The sequence below is a fragment of the Halichoerus grypus genome, chromosome 8 (assembly GCF_964656455.1).
Source record: "Halichoerus grypus chromosome 8, mHalGry1.hap1.1, whole genome shotgun sequence".
NCBI classification, from domain to species: domain Eukaryota; kingdom Metazoa; phylum Chordata; class Mammalia; order Carnivora; family Phocidae; genus Halichoerus; species Halichoerus grypus.
Window position 1 is genome coordinate 150,986,836 of NC_135719.1, and position 8,784 is coordinate 150,995,619.

The 8,784-nt window shown below is 55.6% G+C and overlaps 1 long non-coding RNA gene across 1 annotated transcript; it reads right to left on the minus strand.

The window, feature by feature from the left end:
• Nucleotides 1–459: 459 nt before the first annotated feature.
• LOC118549297 (uncharacterized) lies at nucleotides 460–3,622 on the minus strand. The gene is made up of 3 exons (XR_004924025.2): nucleotides 2,938–3,622; nucleotides 2,497–2,547; nucleotides 460–1,058 (listed from the first exon to the last, which is right to left on the minus strand). It is a non-coding gene; the product is annotated as an uncharacterized LOC118549297 (long non-coding RNA).
• Nucleotides 3,623–8,784: the final 5,162 nt, after the last annotated feature.

Consider the following 8,784-nt stretch of genomic DNA (forward strand, 5'->3'; position numbering starts at 1 on the left):
GGCCACGGGGTGGGCGGGGCTTTGGGTGGGGAGCGCCGCCTGAGACGGGACCCGGAATCGTGGGCGGGGCCAGGACGGTGGGCGGGGCCTGGGCAGGTCTGGGGCTGGCCCCGCGGCGCTGGTGGAGAGCCGAGGCCCCGGCCCGGGCGCCCGCCCCTTCCCCGGAGCTTGCAGGCCCGCCTCGCGGTTCGCCCCGGCTCCCCGGCTTCCGCCTGACGGTGCCCGGCCGCCTGCGCCCCCCGGCCCCTGTCGTGTCCCCGCAGAAGTCCCCACTTCCTGACAGTTACGTGTGCAACTATGTTACCTTTGACAGTGACGTTTCCGTGCCCCCCACCCACGCACGCCCGCAAATATCTGCAGGGGCCATTCGCAGTCACCGCAACACCCACCAACACCCATGCGTCCCTGAGAATAGGACCACAGTTTTTACTTTTTTTTAATTTTTTAAAAAGATTTTATTTATTTGACAGAGAGACACAGCGAGAGAGGGAACACAAGCAGGGGGAGTGGGAGAGGGAGAAGCAGGCTTCCCGCGGAGCAGGGAGCCCGATGCGGGGCTCGATCCCAGGACCCTGAGACCATGACCTGAGCTGAAGGCAGACGCTTAACGACTGAGCCACCCAGGCGCCCCAGGACCACAGTTTTTGTGGGTTTTTTTTTTTTTTTAAGATTTTTATTTATTTATTTGACAGAGAGACACAGCGAGAGAGGGAACACAAGCAGGGGGAGTGGGAGAGGGAGAAGCAGGCTTCCCAAGGAGCAGGGAGCCCGATGCAGGGCTTGATCACAGGACCCTGCGATCATGACCTGAGCTGAAGGAAAACGCTTAACAACCGAGCCAACCAGGCGCCCCAGGACCACAGTTTTTAAACACTCTGAAGTTCTGCTGTAGGACTCGGCCGCAGCTCAAACTCCAACAGAAAACGCCCCTTTCCCGCTTGGAAGCTAAGTGGCAAACGCATAAGCCGCTCCTGAGTCTGTTTGTAAAGTTGGTTTAATCCCAATCAAAATGTCAACCAGATTTTCAAATAACTTGAAAAGCTGATTCCCAAAGTCATCTGGAAGAGATCATTCACAAGCATAGTCAAGACAATTTTCAAATAAAAAAAAAAAAAGGAAGGAGAGGAAAATTGCCCTTTTGTATATCAAAATATTATATCAAATTACAGGCATTAAAACCACGTGACATTTGTACAGGGACAAACAAATGGACACAGTGGGATAAAACCAGCAGTCCACAAACAAACCCAACTGCACACAAAAATTTAGGGGCCGCAAGCCACTAAGGAAAAGACAGGCCCTTCAGTGCTATTGCATTCTCTTCCAGGTAGAGTAGGAAGAGGGTAAATTGAGCCCCAACCTCAACTGCTCTAAAAATAAATTCCAAGTAGCATTCAGCACTGGTAGTCAAAACAAGACTGAGCCTGATGGAATCAAGTGCAAGAGCGTAGCTAAGTTTCCCAAGCGGGTTTTATACTCCTCATAAGCAGTGGTTCTGAATGTTTGCAAAATGTACACAAATCGCCTCACATAGAGCCTTCCACAAGTGTCCCCTCTTTCTCCTCGGTGTAGCTGAGATTCACTTACCTGAGACGGTCTTTCCCACTGCTGCGTCGTCAGTGGTTGAAACCACAGAGGGGATTTTGTACACCTCTCTTGCTTAGGAAACTGAGGCTGTTGAGGGTGAGGCTTGGGTTTGCGGGCCCCCAGCACGTGGGCGTTCCCCACGAGGACCCCAGGGGAGCATCTGGGAGTGTAGACTATGCACACCCTCGAGGCGGTATATTAATTACTAGTCGCTGCCTGACAAATTACCACAAAGCTTGACGGCTTAAAACGACAAACATCTGTCACGTGCACCATTTCTCAGGCCAGGGATCCGGGAGAGCCTAGCGGGCGGCTGTGGCTCAGGTCTCCCGTCAGGTTGCAGTCACTCTGACTCAGCCACGCCGGGCACTGCAGGCTCCTGGGAGGGGAGGGCCGGTGTGGACGGGACACACTGGGGCGGGCGCAGGAGGGAAATACTCACCCGCGCAAGGACACACAGACACTAAGCTAAGGGGACAGAGCATCGGGACGAGCGCAAGGGGGCAGCCGCGGAGCCCGGGAAGCACCTGTCCTGAGCACCTGCAGAGAGGACGCCGTCCCCAGCGTGGAGTGGGACTCCCCATCGGCGGGAGCCCCGGAGTGGGAGCAGTGGGCCTCCAGAGAGAGGGGCCCCGCTGACCCCGAGAGGCCTCCTGCAGGGAGCCCTTAGGAGCAGGGAGAGGAGTGGGGGGCATCTGGAGGGGAGCCCACCCTCTGGGGCCTGGCTGCAGACCTCGCAGGCCCAGGATGCACAGCCCTGAGGCGGGGGACGGTGAGAGGGCACAGGGGGCGTCCCCGCAGTGTGGGGTCAGGTGGAGTGCCAGGGAGCCGCTGGGCCACGGGCCGGGGGAGGGGGGCCAGCAGCAGTAGCCAGCCCCCCATATGGATTTGAAGGTTGGTGGTCCTTACCATTCAGCACTTTTAAGACATCCTTCCATTGTCTTCCCGCTCCCATCATTTCTGTTGAAAAATTCTGCGTTGTCTCTTTCTGTTGCACCCTGAGGTTAATGTACTAATTTTTCCTGCATGCTTTTAAATTTTGATTTTCAGCAGTTTTATTAGGATGTTCCTACATGTATTTTCTTTGTCTTTATGCTAATTAAAATTCACAGAGTGCCTTGAATCTATGTTTTTGTCTTTCATTTTTTTTTTAATTCTTGGCCATTATCGTTCAAATATTGCTTCTGCGCCGTCCTGGGTCAGCCCTCTGCTTCTGGGACGGCAGCAACACCCAGACTCCAAGCTACACCCAGGCTCCGTTAGCTGTGTCCTACACGCCTCGGGCACTCTGCTCTCTATCTTTACTCCTTGTTTGCCCTCCGCCCTTCCCCCTGGGTATTTTCTGCTCACCCAGTCTCCACTCCGAAAATCCCCTCTTCTGCTCTCTGTAATCTGTTAAAACCATCTATTCGGTTGTTGATTTGATGATTTCAATTCTCAAACATCCATCTGGTACTTTCTCTTTAGACGTCAATTCCCTGATGAAATTCTCCCTTTTTTCCATTTGTTTTCTTGCACATATTAATCACGTTTTAAGGTTCATTGCAGTTATTCTCTTATCCGATGACCCGTGGGTTCATGTCGACTGTTTATTCTTGGTTCGTGGGACCCTGTTTCCTGGCACACCTGATCGTTTTGGGATAAATGATGATCACCCTGATGGAAAACCTTGAGGCTGTGGGAGATGTCTTTGCTATTCAGAGACAATTCATTTTTATTCTGTCAGTCAAATAGGGTAGGGGCCCACTCCTTGATACAATCAGGCATTGATAGGATTCCAAGCTTTGTTTCAGGCTTCGTGAGGGTGTCTGTTTTCTCGTTCGCAGGTATTGCCTCTTAGGGGCCAAACCCCGAGTCCGAGGAGTCACCAGGGACCCAGGACCCTGCAGGGCAAGCCTTGACCTCCACCTTCTGTGAGACTTCCCATACCTCTGCTTGCCTTCCCCCCGCCCCTTGCCTTTTATTTAGGTCTTTCTAAATTTCTCCCAAAAATGCTTTTGGGTTTTGTTTACAGCTTTATTGAGATATAACAGATATGTAGTAACCACACATAATAAAGTGTATAATTTGATGTGTTTCCCTTCTGGTTTCTTCTTTGGCCCAGGGGGTATTTGGTAAGTTTGATAAGTGCCCATCACCACAATCAACACAATGAGCAAACTGTTTCCTCCTGCCCCTTGCGTCTGTGACTCTGGAATTGGCCATTTTTCTCTTTTGTCTGTTCTCCTGATCAGTCCGGAGGTGTATCAACGTTACTGGCCCTCTCCAAGAAGCATACTGGGTTTATTGATTTTCTGTTACTGTTTTTCTGTTTTCTATTTCATTGATTTCTCCTCTGGCATTTATTCTATCCTCCCCTCTGCTTAAGTGGGGTTTAATTAGTTCTTTTTCTGCCTGGTTTTGTAGGGGAGACAGCTCATCGACACAGTTCCCTTCCTCTGTGACACAGGCCTTCTGGGCTGGACGTCCGCCTCTGAGTGCTACTTTAGCAGAATCCCACAAATTTCGATGTGTTCGGTTTTCATTTCGTTCAATCTGAAATTCTTTCTAATTCCGCTCTCGATTTCTTCTTGGACCCAAGGCTTATTTGGAAACCCGTTGTTTATTTGGGGAATGGGATTTGGGGGTTACTCAAATCCCTCTCTGGGACTGCTTCCACTTGGCATGCTGCTCTCCCCATGCACGGCTGCATTCAGTCCTCGCGGCAACACTGCTGCAGATCCTGTTATCTGCATTGCATAGTGGACCCCCTGAGAATCTGAGGGGTGACAGCCCCAAATCACACAGCCAACAGGAGACAAAGTGGAATCCAGACTGGATCCACGTGGCTGCTGAATCCTGTTCTCACCCGGTACACCAGAAGGGCTCGCGGGGAAGCTCCCAGAGGCAGATGTGTGCAGAGGCCCCGGGGCCCCCCTGGGCGCCACATCCAAGCCGGGGGTTTCATTAAACAAAGGGTCAGGGGGTGGGGATGACAGCACCCAGGAGGGCAAGAGGTTTGAAGTGTGTGGCTGGTTTGGGTGATGGGGAGAAGTGGGGGTCAGGGGGTGGGGATGACAGCACCCAGGAGGGCAAGAGGTCTGAAGCGTGTGGCTGGTTTGGGTGATGGGGAGAAGTGGGTGCTGTCAGGGCCAAGAAGCCTTTTTTTAAAAAACAAAAAAACATTTCATTTATTCATTTGAGAGAGAGAGAGTGCGTGTGAGAGCGAGCACAAGCAGGGGGAGCTGCAGAGGCAGAGGGAGAAGCAGACTCCCCCCTGATCAGGGAGCCCGATGCAGGACTCGATCCCAGGACCCGGGATCATGACCTGAGCCGAAGGCAGATGCCTGACGACTGAGCCACCAGGTGCTCCTGGGCCAAGAAGCCTCTGCTCAGAGGGACCACAGAGCTGAGTGAGCCACCCCAAGGTGGAGGGAGGGTACAAAGAATTGAGCCGGTGTGGAGCGAGAATGTAGGGAAGCTGCCTTCCAGGGACACCTGTCAGGCCCGCTGGGGGACCCCCTGCAGCAAGCACACAGAAGATGCTCACTAAACACCTAGGACGGACTACGTGTACTGACAAGCTCAAAGAGCCAGGCGCGGGGAGACGGAGGGCACTATGCCCGCCCCCGAGCACCCACCAGGGCACCCGTGTGAGCAGGTTAGGGAGCGGAAGTCAGGCCCGGGAAGGACAAGCCATGCTCTCCAGTCAACCATGAAAAGGGCCCTGGGTTTCCTCCTGCTCCCTCTGACTCCAGGAACACACGAGCAGACAGGCCGGGCCCAGGCTGGGGGCTCAGGGCATGGCTATTACAGGGGACCCCAGAAAGCAGTGTGGCCGTCAGACTGGAAGGACACCAGCTTTAATCTAAGCTGAGGCAACCAGGAGACGAAGCAGAAAGGGTTTCCTTACCTCGGGGCCTGAGAAGCAGCCTGGCCAGGGGGTTCCAGGGCCAGGGGAACGATGAGGCTCTGCAAACTGCCCACTCCTCGTGGTTTCTGTATTCATCACGCTGTTGCTTTCATTTTCTATATTTTATGGTGCTTTGATGTCTTGTGGCCGTGCAGACCCAGGTCAGCTCATTCCTCGAGGCAGCAAACAGCCTGAGCTCTCCTTTGATACACAAAGCCACCAACCCCTGCCCAGACCCCGTCTTCCCATTTCATCCTGCACCTGCAGCCCGGGACACTATCCCCCTGCCCGGGACAACCCCAGGGCCAGGTTCCAGACCACGAGAGGCCACCCCTCCAGCCCAGAGACCAATCCTAAGGTTCCCATCACCTCGCCTTTCCACCCGGTACGTGGCCATGGGCCAGTTCTCCAAGCTGCCCTCTCCCGTCTGCACAATAGGGGTGATGGCACCCCCACCCTAGCGTTGTGGAGTGCACTAGGGGGAACAACCAATAGCCTACAGACAGTAGTTTTGTTTGCAGACAGCTCAGAACACACCTCCCTCACCGTGAGGCTTGGTGGGGCTCAGTCTGTCCTCCTCCAAGGGAGCTGAGGGCTAGGGCACTCATTCCCACGTCCAGGCCCAGCACAGCCACCCCACCTCTGCAACTGGGATCAAGAACTGGGGTTCTCGGGATGTCCTGATGTCTCCAAGCCTCGGCGGACCCAATGACCCCCAACACATGTCCCAAGAAGGGAACGACCTGGGGAGAGGGGACATCACGGCGGTGACACAGCCCCTGAACCAGGGTCATTCCGGATTAGACAGGTGAGCGTGCAACACTGGTAGAATGGCTGGACCTATATTTGCAAACTCCCAGACTACTGCAAAATTTATGAAATTGTGTACAAACACATGATTTCCTGGCCCAGTAGTTACCTGCTGGGTGGACGGGATCTCTTCCCCGGAAAAGGGCAACGCCACACCTGCTCTCCTCTGGGCTGGCCGGGTCCCACGAAGCTCACGCCCATCCCTCCACCCTGGGCAGGCGGCCCACCGATCAATTCCCTCCTGTCCCTCCACTGACCAAACCTGTCAGGGCGACTCCCACCCGTTTGTAGTGTCTGGAAGTTTCCAGGAAAAGTTCTGTATCCGTGGGACTCCATGCTGCTTTGCAGACGTGTGCTATAGACCGGCGCCTCCAGCGCGCCGCTCCCCATCCAGACGCTCGCGTGGCGTGTGTGTGCGCGTGCATGCGTGTGTGAGCATGCGTGTGCGTGTGCACGTGTGTGCGCGTGCGCGTGTGTGCGCGTGTGTGAGCATGCGTGTGTGTGCGAGAGAGCATGCGCACGTGTGTGCATGTGCGTGCGTGTAAGCATGCGTGTGCGAGCATGCGCATGCGTGTGTGCGTGCGTGTGTGAGCATGCGTGCGCGTGTGCGTGCACACGCGTGTGACCTTCCGTGCTGCGTCCCCCCCTCCTGAATTTCCTCTCTCTCCTGGGAGAGTTTCCAGTTTCCAGCCCCCAGCTGGCTGCTCCTCCTCTCCCCCCCCCCCGCCACAGCCCCGAGTGTCACCGAGTCGTGGGCAGGCTTCTTCCCCGTGGCTCCTCCTCTGGACCCCACAGCCTCCACCCAAGCCAAGCAGGGCAGCGCCACCCGCAGGCACCCCCAGGCCTCCTGCACCCTGTGTCCCACAAAGCTGTGAAAAGTGCGTGTCGCTCAGGCCTCGTTTTGCTCAGAACTGTGCGGTTCGCTCCCACCTCTGCCCTACTAGGGCGCCAAACCCAGCGCCCCGGGCCCACCTCCATCTGGGCCCACCTCCATCCGGGCCACCTTCACTTCTTTGACTTAAGAAATACTGTTGCCTTCAGATCACCAAGATCATTTTTGCTAATTGTAAAGCATTAGGAAAACAAAGAAAGCCCTAAGGAAAACCAGAAATCAGCCCACAGCCATCTGAGCAGCCCTGCGTGGGACGGACGGTTCAGAACCGCCACGGCCTCTGCCCTCCTGCCTTCGTGAATTACCCGCGAGCATCCTCTGCAGACGTGTGTATCAGGGCCTCGCTGTTTCCTTTCTTTTCCAGTGTTTACCCGCTGAAGTGGCTAATGGTGACAGTGTTTCCACTGTGGGAAACACAGAGAAGGATTCAAGTTTAGACACGAAGGCGGTCTTATGCTCAGGGCCGAGAACAGCGCAGGGCAGAGGCGGGAGGCTGTCCGCGGGTGCTGCTTCTACGCCACCCCTGGGCCCGGGGCACGCCACGTGCCCAGCTGCGCGCGCCGACGTTTCACACAGCGATGTGCGGTGAGCATCTGCCCATCTCGGACAACTGCGAGGGCCTCCGTTCTGTGGCGACCCTGTGCCCCGCGGGGAGACGCGCACCTTGTTTTAACTTGCAGTTCCTGGTGCTGCTGCCAATGAGCAACACGGCGTCTCCATCCGACACCTTTTGTGAATCTTAAGGAGCCCCGCCAGATGGCACCCGATGCCGGGCCAGCAGTCGGCTTGGTCTGCTGGCTTCTGATGACAGAGCTTGTATTATTTTCCTCTATTTTTAGTACACAATTCGTACATGTCCGCAGAGAAAATAGGAAGTAAAGACAAGCAAAGAGGAGCAACTAAATCGAGTGAATTCCCACCACGGAGGTAATTTCTTGACACGTCGGCTTCATTTCTAACCTGAGGACACATCTTCTGCATCTATCATGGCTTACACGTGACTATCTATTCCACCCGCGCACGCGTTTGTTAGCCGAATAGGATCGTTGTATATATTCTATTTTTAGCCACCTGCAAACTTACCGTTTCTCACGGCTGCCGCACGTTTGCCGGGGTGGTTGTGCCCTGGGCCCTAACCACGCCCTGCTCTGTGACCCTGGACGGTCACTCTCAGGAGCCGCGCCCGCTGGGTCTCTAGACACACACTGCTCCCTGCTGGTCTGACGGTGACCTCGGGGCCACCAGCAAGTGTCAGTGCGGGGTGCTGCCCCCTGCAGGGTGTTCTCCTGACCCGCCCTCCAGAGGTTCCTCCTGGGGCCTGATGCAGCCCCTCCAGGGCGCTGGCCCCCATTCCACCCCTCCCCCCGGCGCCAGCGCAGAGACCCTGGTGTCCAACCCCCGCAATCTGACGATGAACAGGAGCATCTCCGCGTGTGGAACCCTCCCCCGTGACCTCCAGCCAGTCCACACCGTCTGCAGGGGAGCCTGTCCCAGGCTTTGCACTGTCGCTATCTATTCGTGGGAGGCTGTCGTGCTAGCGATCACAGACGCGTTTCTCCCGTTCACCGCCTAACTTTGCTGACGGTGGGTTTGGCTGCGGACA